The sequence below is a fragment of the Cucurbita moschata genome, unplaced genomic scaffold (genome assembly GCF_002738365.1).
Source record: "Cucurbita moschata cultivar Rifu unplaced genomic scaffold, Cmos_1.0 Cmo_Scf00101, whole genome shotgun sequence".
Lineage (NCBI taxonomy): Eukaryota > Viridiplantae > Streptophyta > Magnoliopsida > Cucurbitales > Cucurbitaceae > Cucurbita > Cucurbita moschata.
This window is the reverse complement of record NW_019268617.1, coordinates 45,866-68,737: the sequence shown is the minus strand read 5'-3', so window position 1 is coordinate 68,737 and position 22,872 is coordinate 45,866. Positions and strand designations below refer to the sequence as shown.

The following is a 22,872-nucleotide window of genomic DNA, read 5'->3' as shown; positions in this document are numbered from 1 at the left end:
CCATGTATATCTCGATAGTAGTCGTGGCATACCTTCCGGATCGAGGGTCCCCCCCGGTAAACACAATAGAGGCAAAATCCCAGCAGGGGAGGAGACCCTTCTCACTTAAGCTCAAGCATTTACTCGTCTTGGGGCTAAGGTGGGATCTGCTCAAGGACCTACTGGTTTAGGTAAAGATCTAATGGGCTCCCTGACAGGAGAGGTGATATTTTGAAGAGCAAGTATGCGCTTTTCTAAAATGGTCGGAAGAACTGGGTTCCAAATGAATTTCTATATATATTATCGGTGGGTGGTTTTTATGCAAAAAAGACAAAATGGAATTGGATTTCCCCTCATAAGGAAGGAAGGTTAGATACCTTTAACAGGGTTGTCTTTTTGGTTGAAATGGGATGGTGTTCAAACTCCCAAAATGCAGTTTAGACAGCGGGCCTCCCCTTTCTGACTGGACTGACTCTCATGGTCAATCTCCTCCGGAGCATGCGGCACAGCCACTCATTCGTCCTGACCAAATAGTCGAATCTATCTCTCAGCGATTCTTTTCTCCACTAAGAACCCCTTCCCAACCAGCCCGCCTGATCGATTTTGTAAGGCTAATTCAAAGGGGTGAATCTGGTCCGAAGTTGTCGGAACGAATCGTTTGCTTTATTAGGGGGTCTTGGTTGGCCATTTTCAACCATTATAGCAGGCGTCGACCAGCTTTGCGATACGGAGGGACACAAAAAAGAACGCAGGCAGCGGAAATGCAAAAGAGAAGAGAAAAGATTCCGACCCAGAGCATCTTATTGACTTAACCACAAATCTGTTGAATGAAGATAGCTTGCTTACTCTCAGCCGCTAGTTAGAAGGAAATCTGTTGACTTTGTTTATGCCCTTATGCAGTAAAGAAAACAAGTGAGGCGGGCTTCCATTCGAAGTAAGGTAAGAGGATTCGATCTTGCACCATCTTCAACTCTTCTCGGGATCCGGTGTATTTCTAGAAAAGGTCCGATCCATTAATATCATGATTGGGTCACCCAAGCCAGATCTAGAGTGAAATATCATGATCAGATCGACCAGGCCAGATCTAGAGTGAATAGAAAATCGAAAACATACATAGCAGTTCCAGTTGAAATACTTGGAATAATTCTACCACTTCTACTAGGAGTAGCCTTTTTAGTGCTCGTTGAACGTAAAGTAATGGCTTTTGTGCAACGTCGAAAGGGTCCTGATGTAGTGGGATCGTTCGGATTGTTACAACCTCTAGTAGATAGTTTGAAATTGATGATAAAAGAACCTCTTTCACCAAGTAGTGCTAATTTCTCCCTTTTTAGAATGGCTCTAGTGACTACATTTATGTTCAGTCTGGTCGCTCGGGCTGTTGTACCTTTTGATTATGGGATGGTATTGTCAAATCCGAACATAGGGCTACTTTATTTGTTTGCCAAATCTTCACTAGGTGTTTATGGAATTATTATCGCGGGTTGGTCTAGTAATTAGGGGGCGGTTGTTCGGTCGCCTATGATACTAGGACTAATAGGTCAAAAATGGGTTTGTGCCGCAGGTGTTGAACGATCTACTCCATACAGGGCTAGGGCTCATAAACCCTTTCTTTCATTCAGCAATAGGGTCCTGGTCAGTCACTTTTCTGGGTCGAGATCAATCAAGAGGAAAAGATTCGCTGTCTTTTCACCCTTCTTCTTTGTCAACGCTATGTTGGCGCTACTTAGCCCTACATTAGATTAATAGAAGTTAGCGGCAGAGTTAGCCTACTATACCCTACTAATTGTATTGTTATTGTATAGTAGGCGAGCGAGTTAGCGAAGACGCTTAAGCTAATAGATAAGAGAGCGTCGGTGCGTAGCCTTCATTCTACTACGCTACGCAAAGGTTACGAAGTCACTTAGCTGTTAGGAGAGTCAAGGGGGAACACCATACCTACATAGAAGAACCGCTGTTTGTTGACTTTCTAAGGTCTAACCTTTCGCTCCCTACTGAAAAGGAGCAAAGCTGCTTCACACCACTGATAGACTACTTCAGATTCAATTCAAAAGGTCCTACTTAGTTTCGTCGTAAGCCTTTGTCATTGCCAGTCAACTAAGTAGGGCCTAGAGGCCCCCTGCGAATCCGTCAATCTCAGGAGCATGCCGCAACAAAAGGATGGTCCCCTATGCATTTCATTCTTTCCGGAAGGGAACAAAAAAGTACCCCCATCATGGTGAACCTCTCCTTGTGATCGGGATGAGGTAGATGCCTCCTAGTCAGGGGGCGGATCAAATCGGAGTTTCCTTAGGTAACCACCGACCTACAGTTATCCTTAAACTTCCGTGCTTGGTGGAGAAAAAGCGAACAAAGGTACGCTCGCTTCCTGTCTTGTTCTCTGCTGCGAATTGGGATCGCTCGCCAGTTAGGTCAGATTGGAGCAGCCTTTTATGAGAACATTTGACCCTTATTCGGGGACAAGGGACAGAAGGACCTCTCGATCTACGTACAGCTGCCCAGGAAGAAAAACGTCATCTAGGCATTCCCTCTCCCATCTACCCTACGCCTAGGACGTTGTCTGGGCCAAGAGCCATAGTTAGTTGCTGTTTCCATTTGCTTGTTTTCTTGTTGTTGATACTGGCCAAGACCCAGCCAGATGATGTCCGCTGGTTGGTAGGGCCGGATGATGTCCACTGGTTGGTAGTGAGAGGACTCTTAGTACCTGCATACCCAAAAGAAAGGGGGTGCTGATTACACTCTTCTTCCTAATTTTCTTGCTCTCCCTTAGCAGCGGGGAAGGAGTCCATCTATCTGCCTAGCTTTGGTAGATTTTCTCCAACGCAATCCACAGAAATTAAAGGAATCTCTTGGTGGATAAGTCCAACGACTCAGCTGCAGTGCAGAATTAATTGAGTTTCTCGTCTGGTGGATCTGATCTATAGGGGGCAATACATACCAAAACGTTCGAAGAAGGAACGCGCAGAAGAGTATATAACCAACCCACCCTTATAACCTATTCACATTAGTTAGTGAAGCGGCTGGATGCATTAGGGAAGTGCACGTTTGTGAGACCTTAGTCAAGATGCATAGGGAAGTCAACCTACAAGCACAGAAGAGTGTGGTACCGCAGCCCCTCTCTAAGTAAAGGTCAAGTCTCTCTTGAAGATAGAATGTAAGGAAATTGAAAGAAGCGCAGAAACGGGTCAAACTCGGTTGCTAGCATCGAAGAGAGCCATCATAGACAAGAAAGTGGGAGTTTAGACTTGGCGAACGAGCTCTTGCCGCGGGAGAGGAAAGCGGTGCAGGCAAAATAACCATTCCAGTAGTTGTAGTGGAGCAAAGGCTGGATAAAAGATAGATAAGCATGCCTTATCATACAAAAGGATGTAGAAAGAGTGGGGTCGATCCCACATCTCATAGAGAGGAGGAATGGAATACCAGGAATGATAAGGGATGACTAAACAGCTCACAGGAATAGAGTAATTACGCATTACTCCCGTTTTTTCATAGCTTGATTTAAGAGAAAATGGGGAGTTAGGCTGAAATGGCTATATGGCTTCAAAATGCTTTTTTTCAAGGTATGTTGATTGAACTCATAGGTGCTGGGTGAGGGCATAAAGACCCTAATTTACATAGCCTTATTGGACACAGATTTTGACTCGAGGCGGGCTGATTTTCCTATAAAAAAAGCAATAGGGGATCCGGGCCTTTTTTGGGGGATAGATAAAGGGCATAACATTGGGGTCAGTCACATTGTTTCATGTCCCAGGCCCGATTTAGGGAAAGAACTTTTCCTTTGCTGGTCGGGGAAACCTATTCAAGCACAGAGATGGAGATGGCTCCGCTGCGATAGAGGATGAAGGGGAATCCGTAGGCAACTGGTCGTTACTAGAAGATGAGAAAGATGCTGCCTTAATTGATTAGATTATTAGAAGAGCGAGGTGCAAGTGCTGGTTGCTCTATAGAGGGCTGCGACCCTTTGGACTCTGACTCCACGCACGGGAGGCGCAGGAAAACCCACTACTGAAGAAGATCCAGAAGATGCTGATCCAATAAACCTAAAATCAGGGGGAATAGCAGAACTCGTGCTCATGGAAGGTAAGAAAGAGGGACGGCGAGAACGAGAAGAAGGATCAAAACAAAGCCTTTTTGAGCCCAGGCATGCCCCTTTAAGAAACAGAAGTTTGCTGCACGAGGTGCATCTGACGTACCTGGGCAGGTATATGAGTATAGCATCAAAAATCAGTATAAGACTTTCATAATCAGGTGGCGATCCAAACAGACATAGATCTCGAGTAATATTGCCAAGCACAGAGGAAGGCAGTTGATGAGAAAGCATAATCAGGTGGAAAAGGATGGAAAAGAAAAGGTCCCCCAACTAACATAGGGCCACTTACCTTACTAGATAGGGGGAGACACGGCTGTCAAAGATCAGAGCAAGAGACATATCCATGATATGTGTCTATGCTTCCTTTCCTTTCTGCAACCCCATTTTATAGGTATATGGGCAGAAGAACTGATAATCAATTCCATGAGTGGCTGGAAACTAAGAGAAAGCTGATGAGACTCCCCCATCTTAGTCCAAAACTGGTATCCGATGACAAAAGAATCCATTTTCAACCTTAGCTTTAACAAAAAAAGCTGAAAAGCACTTACCCCTATCTAGTAATAGTAAGGTTTGTGCTTAATTCATTCTTTTTTTACAACGAAATACATCCATCATCCATAAACGAGCTTCAAACTAACAACCCCTATGAATAGTTCTAAGAAAGGAATGCGATAACCAGAGAGAGAAGGCACGGGGGGCCCCATACATCAGAATGCAAAAGGGCAGAGGGAATTGAAACTAGAAGAAGATTGTAATTCGTAGGTCTTGCCCGTGGTTGGCCAGCTAGCTGCTAAACCAAGAAGAGAATGAAGAACTAACAAATGCAGGAGGAAGCAATTTCAGGCGTGATAGTTTCCTCAATGTAGTCGAAGACCTAACAACCAACAATCAGACCTATAGTTGCCCTTAGTTGCCAATGATCAGGAAGCTCTTTGTTATGAAGAAGCCACAAAGAAAGAAGAGGAGAATGATGCATGCAGGTATAAAGCATATATGGGTTGTGATTGTTAGGATCGATACCAGTCGTTAGCTCTGATACCAGTTGTAGAATCGCACAACAACGCACACGCTCGATCTAGATGAAAATTGCAAGGAGAACTCTAGCTAAAAGAATTTTTTTTTTTTTTATTGATGACTTCAAGTATGTACAACAAGAGAGAGTACAGAGAATAGAAAGTACATTTCCAAAGCTTTACTGGATGGGATATACATATGGTTCACTTGGAGACTGATCCTACACCATAACAATTAGGGCTTTGCATAATCTTAATTTTCCAACATCAACACATTTTGTCAACATGTCTGCTGGATTCTTTGCACCCTCTATTTTCTCCAAACACATCGCCTTCTTCCACTAACCTGCGAGTGAAATGGTACCGTCTTCTAATGTGTTTTGTCCTTGAATGATAGACTGGGTTTTTCACCAACTGTAAGGCACTCTGACTATCTGTATAAAGGATCTGTTGCACTGCTTCCGGCCTAATTCTTCTAGATAGTCTGTCATCCATATCATCTCCTTTCCAGCTTCAGCTATGGCCACGTACTTAGCTTCAGTAGATGAAAGAGCAATGCATTTCTGAAGCTTGGACATCCAACTCACTGCTGTTCCATCTATAGTGTAGATATACCCAGATGTGCTCTTGCTGGAGTCTACATCTCCACTCAGATCAGCATTCACAAAACCTTGCAGAACTACTTTGCCATTGCTTCAGTAGATGAAAGAGCAATGCATTTCTGAAGCTTGGACATCCAACTCACTGCTGTTCCATCTATAGTGTAGATATACCCAGATGTGCTCTTGCTGAAGTCTACATCTCCACTCAGATCAGCATTCACAAAACCTTGCAGAACTACTTTGCCATTGCCATAACAAAGTGTAGTATTGGATGTATCTCTCAGATATCTCAGAAGCCACTTCAAAGCTTCCCAATGTTCCTTCCCTGGATTTGCCATGTACTTGCTAACAACTCCCACTGCATGTGTTATGTCAGGTCTAGTGCAGATCATAGCATACATCAAACTCCCAACTGCAGAAGCATACGGAATTGATGCCATGTGCTCACGTTCCTCAACTGTCTTGGGAGATTTCCCCTTTGACAATTTAATATGATTTGCCAAGGGGGTAGTCCTGGGTTTAGTGTTATTCATCTTGAATTTGGACAACACCTTCTCAATGTACTGCTCTTGGGATAGATTTAATGTGTCAGCAGATCTATCTCGAAAAATCCTCATCCCAAGGATCTGCTTCGCTGCAGCTAAATCTTTCATCTCAAATACTGAAGACAAGCTTGCCTTCACGTGGTTTATCTCCCTCATACTTGATCCAGCAATTAGTATATCATCCACATATAGGAGTAGAAACACATAAGAATCAGTGTATTTCTTGAGGTAGCAACATTGATCCTTTTCACTTCTGTGGAAACCACTCTTGCTCATGAAGGAGTCAAACTTCTTGTACCATTGTCTCGGTGCTTGTTTCAGTCCATACAAGCTCTTATTAAGCTTACACACCATGTGCTCCTTGCCTGGACTTGCAAACCCTTCTAGATGTTGCATATAGATCTCCTCATCTAGATCTCCAGGTAAAAACACCATTTTTACATTCATTTGCTCAAGGTGCAAATTCTCCGATGCAACAATACTCAGCAGAATTCGGATAGTAGTTAATTTCACCACTGGAGAGAAGATCTTGGCATAATCAATGCCTTTTCTTTGTGAATATCCTTTAACTACTAACCGAGCCTTAAACCTCCTTCTGCCATCTGGTTCAACCTTGATTTTGAACACCTATTTGTTCAACAGAGCTCTCTTTCCTGTAGGCAACTCAGTCAGCACCCACGTATTATTTCTTTCAAGTGAGCTCATCTCATCATCCATGGCTTGCTCCCACTTGGTTGAATCTTCCACTTGTAGGGCCTCGTCAAAGGACTCTAGTTCTCCTTCGTCAGTCAGCAACAGATAATGTAATGAGGTTGAATATCTATCTGGTGCTCTAGTAGTTCTGGATGATCTTCTCAACACCTGCTCAGGTGCAACTTGCTCCACGTCTGGTTCTTCAGCAATAGGATCAGGAGTTTCTTGAGCTTCTGTTGTGCCATCACTGCGTGAATTTTCTTGCCACTCAAGTTCAACTCCCACTTGCTTCGTAGTCTCAGAGTTTATCTTCTCTCTGTCCTTGTACATGACATTTTCATCAAAGGTCACATCACAGTGTCTTAGGATCTTCATATTTTTCTCATCCCAAAACCTGTACCCGAACATGTCAGAGTCATAGCCTATGAAGTAGCATTTCACAGCCTTAGCATCAAGCTTATCTCTCTTCTCTGGATCAACATGAACATATGCAGTACAACCAAAGGTTCTCAAGTGAGAGTACTTGAGTTCTTTTCCTGTCCATACTTCTTCGGGCAATTTGAACTTCAAGGGTACTGACGGCCCTCTATTAATCAAATATGCTGTTGTGTTCACAGCATCAGTCCAGAATATCTTTGGCAGTCCAGAATGAATCCTCATGCTTCTTGCTCGCTCATTTAATGTTTTGTTCATTCTTTCTGCAATACCATTTTGTCTTGCCTTACTGGGAATTGTTCTTATTAATCTAATTCCCTCAGCTGCACAAAATGTTATAAACTCTGATTTGTTGTACTCTCCTCCATTGTCAGACCTCAGGCATTTGATCTTCAAGCCGGTCTGATTTTCAACTTCAGCTTTCCACTTCTTGAAGGTGGTAAACACATCTGACTTGTGTTTCAGAAAGTAAACCCATACCTTTCTGCTGAAGTCATCGATGAAGGTGACGTAGTACCTTGATCCACCAAGTGATGAAACTGAAGATGGTCCCCAGACGTCTGTATGGACCATTTCCAACAGCACTTTCTTCAGTTCTCTGGCAGCCTTTGTGAAACTAACTCGTTTCTGTTTGCCCATAACGCAGCTCTCACAAAGACCCATATCAACAGATTTTAAGCCTTCTAAAGCTCCTTTCGCAGTCAGCATCTTCATTCCTTTGACGCTCATATGTCCAAGTCTATTGTGCCATAGACTTGAATTGGAAGCACTCTCAGTAGCAGCAGTCATGTTTATACACTCTGCAGTAGTGTATAAGGTTCCGGATTTTGTGCCACGTGCAACAACCATGGCGCCCTTCACAATCTTCCAGGAACTCTTCCCAGACTTTGCTGCATAGCCTGTGCTATCCAACTGACCAATAGAGATCAGGTTCTTCTTGAGACTAGGAATGTATCTGACATCTTGTAATGTCCATTGATTTCCTGCTGGAGTTTGTATGGAGACATCTCCATTTCCTTCAATCTCCAAAGTTTTGTTGTCGGCAAGATACACCTTCCCGAAATTTTCTGATTTGAAATTTTGAAACAATTCCTTACTTGGAGACGAATGGAACGATGCACCTGAATCCAAAATCCAGGATTCAGCTGGGCTGTCCACACTAAGGATTAAAACGTCCTCAGCATCTTCTGTTGTATATATAGAATCATCATCATCTTCAGATTTATGATTCTGCTTCTTCTTCAGTTTTGTACAATCTGTCCGAAAGTATCCTTTTCCCCCACAGCTCCAACACGTTACGTTGAGTTTGTTTGGAGATTTTCCCCAGTTCTTTGATTTTGAACGCCCATGTTTGTTTGAGCTCTTTGACTTGCTTCTTCCCCTTCGATCAACACTGAGAGCATTGCCTGATGAATCTCCAGTTTCCCGTTTGCGAATACTTTCGCTGAGAACTACATCTCGAATTTCATCAAACTTCAATTTATCAGATCCTCGGGAACTGCTGATTGCAGCAACAACAGTATCCCATGACTCGGGTAAGGATGACATCAAAATCTTCGAAATTAATTTCCACCGAACCCAGTTGACTTATGATAATATTGAATTCATTTATATGATCAGAACACGTCCACCTTCAGACATCTGTAGATTGAACAATCTACCTATCAAATACACCTTGTTGATAGTCGACGGTTTTTCATATATATTTGACAGCGCCTTCATTAGATCTGACGTTGTCCTCTCCTTGATGATGTTAAACGCCACGTTTCTAGATAGCGTCAATCGGATCATCCCTAAGGCTTGTCAATCCTTGAGCTTCCACTGTTCCGTGGTCATGGTATCTGGCTTCACCCCCAACAAAGGTTCGTGAAGATCTTTCTGGTACAGATAATCTTCAATCTGCATCTTCCAGAAACCGAAATCGGATCCATCGAACTTCTCAATTCCAATCTTTGAACTTTCCATCTTCACAGATCGTGGTGAATTTTGCCTTGCTCTGATACCAGTTGTTAGGATCGATACCAGTCGTTAGCTCTGATACCAGTTGTTAGGATCGCACAACAACGCACACGCTCGATCTAGATGAACACAAAGAATGGGATAGTGAAAATTGCAAGGAGAACTTTAGCTAAAATAATTTTTTTTTTATTTTTTTTTATTGATGACTTCAAGTATGTACAACAAGAGAGAGTACAGAGAATAGAAAGTACATTTCCAAAGCTTTACTGGATGGGATATACATATGGTTCAGTCTACTAAATATAGCTTTACCAGATTTAACCATCTACTATATATAGCTATTTACCATATATAGCTTTACCGGATATAGCTTTACCATATATGGCTTTACCAAATATAGCTTTACCGGATATAGCCGTTGACCAAGCTATAAATACAGGGAGCAGACTCCATAACTTAACAGTGATAAGATAAGGAATCAATACAAGGGGAATAAGATTCGGATTACCTTGTTGATCGAATATCTCAAGGCAAGAACATTGTTTGAGATTCGAAGCACTCCACAAGCAAGATCGATCATGTCTAGCTTGAATGATTCTTGTTGATCAAATATCTCAACGCAAGAACACTTGATTGAGATTCGAATCACTTCACAAGCAAGAGTGATCATGTCTAGCTTGAATGATTCTACATGCAACCTAAACTACATAGAGTTGCAAAGAAACTTAGCCATTGGCTAAAGAAAAGCACAAATGCTCTTTTTACTAAATTTTAGTACAAATGCTCCTTTTACTAAATTTTTCAAGTCTGCTTACAAATATAACATACATGTTTTATATAGCCTCAAAATGAAACTAGCATTTCGTAACATTCATACTCAATGACCATAATTAGCCATTATGTAAATGTAACCTAAAGTAAATAAAATGTCTTAAAATACAATAACTCTAAATTACTCTAAATGGTAACCCACCCAAAATTTACAGTAATCAAACTTTATTCTTCTTCAATGTAGCATGAATTGAAACATCTTTTGATAATTTTGACAACCTTTTCTTCACATCTTCATTGAAGTATATTGTATGATTGATGCCTCTTGGTTCATATCATTCTCCACTTCTTCAAGAGGATTCATCCTCGGATCTATTTGTGAAACTTTGCTGCAAAAAATAAGTTATGGAAATATGAAGGACCTCACAACATAAATACATGGATTTTGCAGTTCTAACAAAGGGCTTCAACCCTGCTATCCTGGTTAGAAAGAAAAGTAGACCCTTTCGGAGCAGACTCCACTTCAACCACAGCAACTTCAAAGAGCCTCAGGCTAAACCGTTACAATATTCTCTCTTAGGTAAGACCTGAACAATATATGTTGCAGCTAGGTCAGTCTCCAAGCTCTTATGTTTCGAAAATCGACTCCTACCTAATCTTAGAGCAGTGTATATACCTTGAGTAGGCACTATGCATTGACAACCCTTGGTACATGTATGTGGGCTTTTTGCTTCGGTCCTGTCAATCGTCCGTCTCCAATACAATGTCTTTTCGTTTCGGATATATATATAAAATCGAGGCATTTGACTCTTCCATTAGTGCCCCTTTCCCTTGATGAGTTGGCTTACACTATTTTCTTCAATCAGAATTAGCTTCTTTGATCTTGGCCAGTAGAATGCTTCTCAGGCCTCTTTCTCTTTAATATTAGATGTCTTCCTTGGACTGAAAGAGTAGGAGGAGAAGATCCCCAAATAGGTGAGGTTTGGATTGTAGCTAGCTAGGGATTGGGGTAGGGGAGTAAAGGCATCCAATGAAATTAATAAGACAATGGGACTTCAATTCTTTGTCTATCAGATTCTGTTGAGAATCTGGGACAACCATCCGACCTTACCTTGGTTTCTACATCTGATCGATCGAATTTACCTGAAGACAGTGGGCTAGTGATAGGATTAATCCCGTAGCGTAATGGCTAACTACCTCTAGCCAACCCTCTTGCAAAAGATCTTTGATTAATTAACATCAAGTGTTGAGAACAAAGAAATTGTTGGAGTTGACTTTGAAAGCCAAGCCGCTTGCCCGACTGATCGGGAATAGAGTCAAGGATTTTCCCTTTCGGCCATAGACGGGAAGGGAGCGTGACAGCACATCAAAAAAGAAAGAGACTCCCACAAGCAAGCACACATAGCGACAATAAATAACAGGAACAACGACGAATCAGAGAAAAACTAAAGGCGAGGTTCTGAAAGAAAAAGGTATACCACCGCGGCTTCTTCCAATACTAGTTCATGCTCTGGTAATATAGATTTGACACCCTCTTCTTGTCTGTCATCAGACATTTCTTCGTCTCCACCGGCGGTTGTGGTAGATGGCAAAACAGAGGCAGAGGTGCTGCGAGCAAGTTGGCAGCGAGTTCAAGAAGCTGGACCAGACGAAGGGACAGAAAGTGTGGCTGATACAGAAAAAGCGGGAACCATGATTCTCTGACGTTTACAACCTTGGCTGAATAGAGGAACTTTCAACCTCGATGACGTCTCCTCCTTCTCCTGCATCTTATGTTTCTTCGGAATCATCTTCCAATCGGAGTTGCCGACGAGTGCCTGAGGAAAGAGAGATTGCAGTCAATATTTGAGAGAAAAGGATGAGGGGTAGGTCAAGAAGGTAGAGGGGGTTGCCTGAAGATGGCTCTCAGGAAAGGGCAGAATGAGTTCGAGGAAATGGCAGCTCGAGAAGAACTGCTTGCAGGCGGGCGGGCTAAGAGGAGCAATTCCACTCAGATAGTCATCCATGGATCAAACTTTCCCAAACCTCCACCAAGACCTAAAGGCAGAAGTGGAAGAAGGAAGGAGCGGTATGAAGTATGATGTTGGTCCATAAGAAGACCAATGCTAGACAGAACAGAAAAAGAAGTATGGCGGAGGGAATTGCTCTCTGACTGAATAGGGGTCTTTGTTACGGCTGAATAGGGGAGGACTAGGCAGACCTTGCCTAAACCTGAATTGGCAGGCAAAGAAGGTAGGGTGTCATGGGAATAGACAGAAGTCACGTACCACATTCGTCTAAGGTTGAACAAACTCGACCTTGACAAATTGATGGTCAGTAGTGTAAGTGTAGGAAGAGCTATCTAGCATTGAGCTAGGCTGAATTTGAGGAGACAGAGACCTAAAGAAAGCAAGATGTACAGGGGCGTGCCCCATACGTGACCGAGTGGTGGCGCTGCTAACAAATTGCTAGTCTTTTTCGAGAATGAGAATAAGTGGAGCTAAAGGGAGCTTGTCTGCCCCAGGGGGTTAGAACTGTTGAGAACAAAGTGGAAATGGTCTTAGCAAGGGTTTGGTTGTTCGCCATTCCCTTTTGCCAGCGTAGCGCATTGATTGGTCCATTGAAGTGAGGGCTAGGCGAGGGCATGGTTGACTTTTTTTTTAGTGCTTGCTTACTTTAGAAAGTCGGGATTTACAACTTACACAGCCTGACGACTGATAACATGAATGATTCAGAGAGGGTTGAGTGCTCAGTTGCAGTGTCTTTGCAAAGGGAGCGGCAGGAAAGTCTTCTGGCATGCTTTATAACGACCCATAGGCTGAGAGCATGAGGGCTTGAGGGATACGCTGGGAAGTTGACTGTGATCCAACTATTGGATAGCTGACTAATGGCTTATCTTGCCAAGAGGACCTGAGACAGAGTTGGGCTGAAAAGAAAGTATGGTCTTTGGCCCAGGATCTCACTATCACCTATGCATGTACGAAGTTGTGATGCTGTAGAGGGAAAAACCCTGGGGACACATGAGCGTGGTGGTCCGTGCGAGATTGCTGTCACCACAAATGCAGTTAAAGTGCTGTAATTCCTGTTGGTATCAAAAGAAAAGTTCAAAAGTTACAAGATCCGCTCTTCCTGATTCCAGTCTTGGGGGAAGGGTCTCTCACTACACCAACTGCATGTGAAAAATTCGGTCTTGTCTTAGAGAGGTATCGTATCAACTAAAAGTTGAACCTTAATCAGTCAAGCAAGCAAGAGGTGCGATAGCTTAACTGTTACCATTTGATTGGAATTTGCGAAGAATAGTAGAACTAGAAGAATGGATTAGGAATGGTTATCTAAATGGCTAGGTTAGACCGGCTAATTGCTACGCCCCACTCCTACCTAAATAAGTTAAGCCTCACTTTCCAGCTTTGACTTGACTATTTGCCTTCCTCTTCCGCCATAAGCGCAGGGCTGACGTTTTTCCTTCTTCTTTAGGATTCATCTTTGAGTGACATGATAGGTAAACAAACCTTGGGGGAAGGAATCAGGCTTTCATTAGGATGATAGACATTCTTTTCATCTGAATAGCAAGGCTTGCTAACGTTGAGGATCGGTTATGCCATAACATAAGTGGAGAGACCTGAACTTCGGAAGATTAAGGCACAACTCCTAACTCACTAATTCTCACATTAGTCGACTGAGATAATGCCTGCTCCAGCTTGAAGAGCCGATGTTTAGGAAGAAGCGGATGGTCAATCACAAACTTTGGGCATCAAGGTTGTTGAAATCCTGGGGAACCAGAATATACAACTTTTGCATCTGATCAAGCAGGAGTTGAACGGGCCTTTGGAGTTGGGGGTTGAACCTGCTTAGCCAGCCTCGGAGAGCTAGTTGAAGCTTTGGACGGAGTGGGCCTGCTTCTTAGGGCAGGAGTGAAGACCGACTTTCTACGTCTTCTTGGGCAGCGAGTGCTTACGACTCAGAGGCAAAAGGACACTGATCGGTGCTGCCTTAAGAGAGAGACTGAACCGAAAAGAAAGAGGAAATGAATTAGAGTGAACTACTGAACCTGAAAGTCTTGAAACGAAAGAAGAAACGAAAGGAAAGCTGAAACGAAAGATTCAACCTCAAACCGGAACCTTCTTGCTTGAACTGCTACTTACTGCTCTTGATCCTTGATTTCACTCTTGAACAAGGTAAAGCTCTGTCAGTGAGTTTGTTTGCTTCTTTCACTCTTGACTTAAGAAAGGAAAGACTCAAGATTCATTCTCCTTCATCTTTACCGTCGGTAAAAGAGAAAGCTGAAGCCTTCAACCTTTGACTATCCTTGTCGGTAAAAGAAAGAGGGAGACAAAAGAAAGACAAGATGAAACGAAAGCAGAATGAGACTTTACCGTGTTTGAAGAAGAAGAAGAAGAAGAGAATGAAAGAAGGGAAAGTGGAGAGTCAAGCCAAAACTTGTCACGACCCAAAATACATAACTCCAAGCCGTGACCATCATGAATTATGTCATGTAGTGCAAAAACGAGAAAACCACATAAAAACATTTACAACAATAGAATTTCATTTATTTGTAAGAAAAACGTTTCTTTACTAAAAGGACATATGTGCCTAGGTAAAAACAAGGAAAGGAACAGGAGAGACAAAGTGTACTATTTAGTAAACTAGACTGACGCCCCGGGACACGCTTCCTCTGCGACAACCCACATCGATCAACGCGCCCTCTCTAGACTCGACGCCTCACGTACCTGAAAAAAAAAGGGTATAACAGGAATGAGTATAAAATTTATACTCAGTAAGCCACCTACTTATAGGCTCTTACCGCATCCTAATCTTAGCAACCACCCTCCACGGACCCTACAATAGCTCTAGGACCTCTAGTTTTCGTCTTAGGACCTTAGGACTTTCCCTTCGCGACAACTTGGTTCTTTGTCCTTTCATTTAAAGATTCTTAAAAACTCCCTTAAGCTAACCTGTGTAATGACTGGTGCCCTACGAGTAGCTACCTCGGCATGGCTCTGAGACTATCTGGTAACTTACCTAGGAAGTGAGCTGCAACCCCCTAGGCCCATGACAGTCCCCCTGGTTGGGGAGAGCTACCCCCCTTAACCCATCCAGCTAAATGGTCTATACGACGTGGGCACACGTTTCCTATGCTAAAACGGCTAAGAATAGTCGGATTCTGATCAGGAACCCCCTTTTCCCCCACGAAGCTATGACACCAATCACTCACCTGTAGCCTAAGGGTACCCTAGTGGGCTTCTTACGCCGTGGTGGTCTGTTGCTCTACTAGGGAAAAGATTAGATCTAATACCTTAGTACCTAGTTACTCTAACTAAGAATCCCTAGACTTATTCATAATTGCGAGTCATGAAAAATTAACTGAGTATGTTATAACTATTATCCAAAATCCTCAAAGGCATTTCATGCAAAGTGATCATACAAGCTCAACGGGGTGTTAACATCCATCAACTTCCGGAGCGCAGAGTTCGCAATTTCCCATCCTCCGTTCAGCATGAAAACATACATATGCAAATTCAGCGAAAACTAAAATCATATCAGCAGTATCCAGGTAACTCTCATAACAAATCACAAGATACATCTAACGTTCAATAAACTATTTCCTACGATCATTAACGGAAAACTAGAACCTAAGATATTCAGACTAGCATGCATGCATTCCAAGTGGTTCCTACAAGTAATACTTCCTAAAAATCCGTGTGGTGACTTACCTGGATGGCGCGTGTCCTTAAGCAGCGTTTCCACCCACTTAACGTATCAAAAGGCGGTGATTTTCCTTCAATTTGGTCCTATTTCAATCAGAATGGGTTTAGGATTGGAATCTGGAGGAAAATTGGAAAAACAGAAATTGATCGGGCCAAAAATAAGCTTACACGCGCTTCCACGCGCCGGGGAGCAACCACTCGCGGGTTCCACGTGCGAGTGTCACGCGCCTAGAATTTCCTGCAGTCGTGGGTCGCGGGTTCGGTTCGAACGCAGTGGCTTGGGTGGACCGCGGGTTGTCGGTTCGGTTTGGCTCGCCGCGCGGGTATCGGGTAGGCTGACGGGCGCGGGTATCGGGTGGCGTTGTCAGGGACGCGTGCCGCAAGGAGGCTGGAGCCGCATTTTCCCAGGCGGCGCTCGACGCGTGTCCGGGGGTGATTGGCGCTCGCGGTCCTCTGGTTGGTTGACACGTGGCACGCCGGCGGCTTCTCTCTCCTCCTACCAGAAAATCAAGGTTTTCCGATTAGTTTTTCCAAGGTTCTTTCCATTTTCTATCTTTCGATTCTTAATCCAAACAAAGGTGGTTTCTTCAACAAAGTTATAGATCATTTATCAACCTACGTGCCAATATTATTTTCTTGATTTTTGCTTAGTCATACGATGAGTTTTGAGCGTCGAAAAGAGGTTCGGTAACAACCTTACCGTTCTTGGATAGTCTCTCAGATCTCGTCGTTTCGTCCGTTTTTCCTCACCAAGATCAGTGGCGGATCTTCCCTGGATGAAGGTAGTAGACTTAATCATTCTACTCCTACACAAAGATCTAAGATCTGGAAGGTATAGTTCAAAATCTTACCTTGCGGGTTTCCTTTCTGATCTTGAGGAAAGAGGAGGAAATCTCCACACGAGTTCTTACTTCACTCCAAGAAGGGCTCCAGAGTACAGGTCTTGGTAGGGAATGGATTCCGTCGACGACTCTCCGATGAAAACTCCGGCAAATCAGTTTTCTCTCTCAAACTTTCTCTCAGTCCTTCTCTCTCACTCTTCTTCTTTTGCAGGAACTCTGAGGAGGACGCTCAAGACCCCTATAATGGGCTGAGGGGTAAAATGTCCATTTTGCCCCTCGGTCGTTTTTTTTTTTTTTTTTTAACGTTACAAACTCCTTATTAATTCTCGTTTACTGTGAAAGAAGAAGAAGAATCAGAGAATGAAAGAAGGGAGACGAAACGAAAGAAAAGTTTGTTTACAGTTTAAGAATAAATGAAGGGAGAAGAAAGATTCATTCTCCTTTAAAGACCAATAATGAATTTTTTCTATCTTCTGTCTATTTTTTGGGGATAAAATCCGGATAAAAGAGGTCAAAATCCCTGATTTCCCTATATTTTCGTCCATTTTCCCGGTATTTGAGTGAAAAAGAGGCTAAATGGGACGGATTTCACTCTTTTTCCTGTAAGTACCATTAATTAGAAAAAGCTATCCTCTCCCTATTTTTTGGGATAAAATTCCTATTTTTTAGGCAATTAGTTCGGAAAGAGACTGAACCAAGGCTCGGCTTCTTGATCTTCTCCTTTCTTTCACTCTGAGACTCTTCGGTCAAGCATATTCAATTAATGAGAGTTGCCGCCTCTCCCTAATTTTTAGGCCATTGAACTATGACCTGACCAGATTGAAGGAGGTAAAGTAAAGTCGTTGCAGCTAATTCATTTACATTTACGAGACTGTAAACACGAAAGAAGAATTAGACAGAACTCCTAAACAGGAAGTCAAGACGAAAACAAGACAAGATTCATTAGACTGATCCTCCTCAACTACTCAAATGAAACATTCATTCTCCTGTAAGGACCAAAAATGATTTATTCGATGCTTTACCCTATTTTTAGGGCTATTTTTGGTCGAGGTAATTACGTAGGAAGCAAAGACTCAACTCCTTATTCATGAGACTGAACTGGAACAGTAAGAAAAGAAGCAACTCTCGATTCCTTCTCCTTCACCTTCTTGAACAAGGTAAAAAAGATCAAGGAAAGACTGAACGCCGGTCGGTCTCTTCTCTTCTTCTATTCTTGAACTCAATCACTTGAAGAACTGTAACCTCGGTCTCTTTTCTTCTCCTTTCTTTCACTCTTTGACTTGACTCTCTTGCCCGTAAGTAAGAAGGATGAATGAGACTGAACTACTGATAAGATAAGGAATCAACTACAAGGGGAATAATTTTGATGATCCTTCGCCTTCTTGCTTGTCCCTTCCCTATTTATTCAAAGACTGGGTAAAGCCGCTAATTCATTGACTTTACTCTCTCTCCGGAACCTATTTCTTCTTGAACTGTAAAGAAAGCCGAAAGCAAGACAAGATGAATGAGCCAGATGGAACTTGGGTGGAGCTATTCTTGATCTTCTCCTTTCGTTCTGTTCTCTTCTTTCTCCTCTCACTACTTACTCAACCGACACCCTTCTTTTCCTTGTTTCACTCCTTCACCTTTTCCTGATTGAACTGATTTTGATCTTGATCCTTATTCTTCAAGTGTTGAAAGTCAAGACTCAACTCAAGCCTTATGAATGAGACGGATGAAACTCTTTTCCTCTCCTGCCTGTAACCAAGGGAAAGCTGCAAGAACCCTTAAACCCTTTCCTACGAGGTAAACTCAATCACTACTGAACCTGACAAGTGGAGCATATTCAATCCTTCTTGAACTCAGGCTATTCTTTCACTCGATAATTATTAAGTAAAGACTCAACTCAAGATTAATTCAACGGATTTCACTCTTTCACTCGGGTTTCACTATTTTACGATCTCTTCTCGAATCTTTTCTTTCCTCTCCCTATTTATTCACTGTAATTGGGAATCTTAGCTCTGTCTCTTCTCTTTCTCCTTAATTCGAGTTGACTCCTCCACCTATGGATTCTTTCACTCGGTAAATAGGTGTTCTATTTGCATCTTCTCTTCTGTCCTTTACTTTACGGTCTCGCAGCTTCTCTCATTCCTCGCTTTTGTTCAATTATAAATAAATAACCATTTTGATGAAGATTTGTAGCATCATTCAAGTAAATACAAATTGAGATCGTAGAAACATGAGCTTGTGATATAGCTACACCTAATTCCAAACTGGTTAATGCAAGAACTATAAATAAAGGCCTAGGATCCCCTATGAAATAGAAAAGATTATTCATACATAGCAGAGTCCAAGCGGACCCACTTAAAATCTTTACTGAACTATGACCGACCATCATATTAGCAAATAACCGTATTCCTGAGCTTAATGGGCGAAAACAATGAGGGATTAGCTCAAGGTGTACTAAAAAAGGTGCTAATGGTAGTGGGACTCCAGCGGGTAATGAGAAACTTAAAAAATGAAGCCCATTTCTTTGAAATCCCACTATAGTAATACCAATAAAAAGAGAAAATGAGAGACCAAAAGTAATGAGAAAATGACTTGTAACTGTGAAGCTATAAGGTATCATATCTTAGGGATTACGAAATAACGAAAAAGTAAAAGTGACCGAGATGTGCTAGAAAAACTTTTGTTTCACATTTCAGGATCCGGAAAGACCACCTATTTGTTCGTTTACCAGGTTCGGCACGAAATCATAAATAAGCTCTACCAAGGATTGCCAAGCATTTGGTACTGAGTTTCCTCCTCCGTTTTTAGTAACAAAATAAACCAGAAGTAGGACCAAACTGAGAGTTAGTAGCATAAAGAAAGAGGGATTTGTGAATGAGAAATAAAAGTTTCCTATATTCATAGGAATCAATGGGAGAATGGCAAATTGCTCAAGTGGGCTGTTGGGCGTAATCGTAAGGAACACTTTTCATTTCATCCCTGTAGTTCCACTTCTTGCTCGCAAAATGAAGAAAGACTTGTCAGAAATCGCCGGTTGGGTTGGTCCAACCAAGGAAGGCATGGGATGGGAAAGGCAAGCTAAGTGAAATCAAATAAGATACTAGGCTACTATAGAATCTTATGAAGAAAGCACGACACACTTTTATCTCCTCCGTCTACAAGGGGAACAACTTAGTTTACAGCACAGCGTGTTCGCCACCACACCGGCTGGCTGGTGCATTGGCCTTACCGTAATAGATCTGAGAAGTATGACCCTTCTATTAGAACGCCCCATATCTCGTGACACCCGGAGCGTGGCATTTTCTTTTAGTTAGTCCGTCTAACTTCTTCTAACCCAAAAATGCATTCTTTATCAATCAAGTCCCATTCAAATCTTTGAGTGCATTGCCTGTGAAGAAGAGAAGGGCCTTGTATAGACACCCTTGAACCATGTTCGTCGCCCTAGGCTCACCATTCTTTCATTTCATTCTATTTATGGGTTCGAGCTCCAAAGAACATATACACGGTGATAAGGCAACCCTAATCCTCAGCCCAACGATCCAAGCTTTTGTTGAAGCAAGAACCCTTGAATCAAAGTAATTAACACCTCCCTATATGAAATTTGGATCAACCAAGAGATAAGACTAGAATTAGATTACCTCTTACGATCGAAGATCTAGAAGCAAGATTTGGAAACCTTGTTCTAAATTGAGTTACTCCACAATCTAACTTGATCAAGGTTTGATTAAATGGCTCGGGTGCAATTCTACCACAAGAATTGCTTGAAACTTAGAAATGGCAAATATGATGCTCGGATTTTTAAGGAAAACGTCTCAATTTGAGATTTGAATTACATTCATCCACGAATCTGAATTTTACATAACATATTGTGGCTATTTATACTCCTGACAAAAGACATTTATGGACGGGATTTATTCCCGATCCCCTTTAATCTCCACAAAGAATAAGTCAAATTGACCATTTGACTTTTACATAATTTATGAAATTAAACATAGTTTTTTCTAACGAATGTTGATGTGCTTGAGTGGCTAATGCGACAAGTTTGAAATCAATTGAGCTCTTCGTGCGTAGGTTTGAATTTTGTTTTTGACATATTTTTTTGAATCTTCTTTGCAATAGGTCCATTTGGAAGACCGTGATTCTTATCATCTTCCCCCTCTTTAGAAGGATTCGTCCTCGAATCAGAAAAAATCATCACCTTCTTTCCGTCACCACCTTTTGAAATGTTTTGATTGAATCAGAGACCATGATTCTTATCATCTTCCCCCTTTTCGGAAGGATTCGTCCTTGAATCAGAAAAAATCATCACCTTCTTTTCGTCACCTCCTTTTGAAATGTTTTGATCAAATCTACATGCTTCACTAACAAAAAATATTAGAAGAAAATTAGTATTCTTAAAATATAAGTCAGCAGCATGCTTTGCATCATCCATAAATCTCTCTGTCACATGCTTCATCTTTAGCCAACAAAAGTTTTTATGCAACATCTTATAAATTTTATTAATTCTAAGACGTCCCATGAAGGGACCACCATATGCTTCTCTCAAAAACAAATCTTTTATAGAGCATTTAGGAATACAAAGCATACTCTTAGTAATTAAAAATTTAAGAAACACATAATAATCATCCACCACTTTTTTTTGCAAGACAAGATGCATAAATAGTTCTAAAGTCTTTGTCATCTCTATATAATTCAATAATATGCTCAACTCCAAGAATTTTTGCAGTAAGAGAAGTAAAGAGATCATACCTTTTAGATAACACATGAGCTACTGTATTATCCTTACCTTGCTTATACTTGATGACATACGAAAATGTTTCAATAAATTCCACCCACTTTGCATGTTTACGATTCAGTTTGCTTTGACCCTTCACATACTTCAAGTTTTCATAATCAAAGTGGATCACAAATTCTCTAGGCCATAAGCAGTGTTGCGACACATGGAATATATGAATTACTAATAATTCTTTATCATAGGTAGGGTATTTCAATGTTGCCCCATTTAGTTTTTCACTAAAATACACTAACGACTTTTCATCTTGAATTAAAACAACACTTATGATATGAACCAAGAGACATCATTTATACAATATACTTCAATGAAGATGTGAAGAAAATGTTGTCAAAATTATCAAAAGAGGTTGCAATTCATGTCACATTGAAGAGGAATGAAGTTTGATGATTATAAACTTTGGGTGGGTTACAATTTAGAGTAATTTAGAGTTATTGTATTTTAAGACATTTTATTTACTTTAGGTTACATTTACATAATGGCTAATTATGGTCATGAATGTTACAACTTTTGGAATGCCTTTAATAGTTTCATTTTGAGGCTATATAAAGCCATGTATGTTGTATTTGTAAGGTAGACTTGGAAAATATATAGTAAAAGAAGCATTTGTGCTTTTCTTTAGCCAATGACTAAGTTTCTTTGCAATTCTATGTAGTTTAGGTTGCATGTAGAATCATTCAAGCTCGACATGATCAATCTTGCTTGTGGAGTGATTCGAATCTCAAACAAGTGTTTGAGATATTGGATCAACAAGAATCATTCAAGCTAGACATGATCGATCTTGCTTGTGTAGTGATTCGAATCTCAATTCAAGCGTTCTTCTTGCCTTGAGATATTCGATCAACAAGGTAATCCGAATCTTATTCCCCTTGTATTGATTCCTGATCTTATTAACTTGTGATCAAACCACATGCATCACATCCAATTTCAAAAGTTTTATAAAAGCTAGGCAAAACAAGTAATGATGCATCGCTTAATTTGTTCCTAAGCAAATTGAATGCATTCTCTTGTATTCCTCCCCATTTAAAAACAACATTCTTTTTCACTAAGTCATTCAATAGTTCAGTTATGGTTCTAAAATCATTTAAATCTCTTATAGAGGTTAGCTAACTAATGAAAACTCCGAACTTTACGTGCACTCTTTGGTGTTGGCAAATCCATAATGAATTTAACTTTATCTCTATCTAATGCTATTCTACTTCTATCAACTATGAAGCCAATAGAGTGGACTTTTTCCATGCAAAAACTACCCTTATTAAAATTAGATTTCTTTTTTCTATGTGTAATCAAAACTAATTTAACATGCTCTACATGCTCAAGCAAAATCTTCAAATAAATTATAATATCATCAATATAAACAACAACCTGTTTTCTCATATATTTTCTCAAAACATTATATATTAAGTGCATAGGTGTACTAGGAGCATTAGTTAACCTAAAAGGCATAACAAGTCATTCATACAATCCAAACATAATATTGAA

At 41.3% G+C, this 22,872-nt stretch overlaps 2 long non-coding RNA genes and 1 pseudogene across 2 annotated transcripts; all 3 read right to left on the bottom strand.

Annotated features, from left to right (window-relative positions):
• Positions 1–2,189: 2,189 nt before the first annotated feature.
• Positions 2,190–2,893, bottom strand: LOC111439673 (annotated as a pseudogene).
• Position 2,894: 1 nt separating this feature from the next.
• Positions 2,895–22,357, bottom strand: LOC111439678. Its single transcript, XR_002709842.1, has 3 exons — positions 22,347–22,357; positions 13,612–13,614; positions 2,895–3,235 (listed from the first exon to the last, which is right to left on the bottom strand). It is a non-coding gene; the product is annotated as an uncharacterized LOC111439678 (long non-coding RNA).
• LOC111439677 lies at positions 14,589–16,929 on the bottom strand. Its single transcript, XR_002709841.1, has 2 exons — positions 16,620–16,929; positions 14,589–14,790 (listed from the first exon to the last, which is right to left on the bottom strand). It is a non-coding gene; the product is annotated as an uncharacterized LOC111439677 (long non-coding RNA).
• Positions 22,358–22,872: the final 515 nt, after the last annotated feature.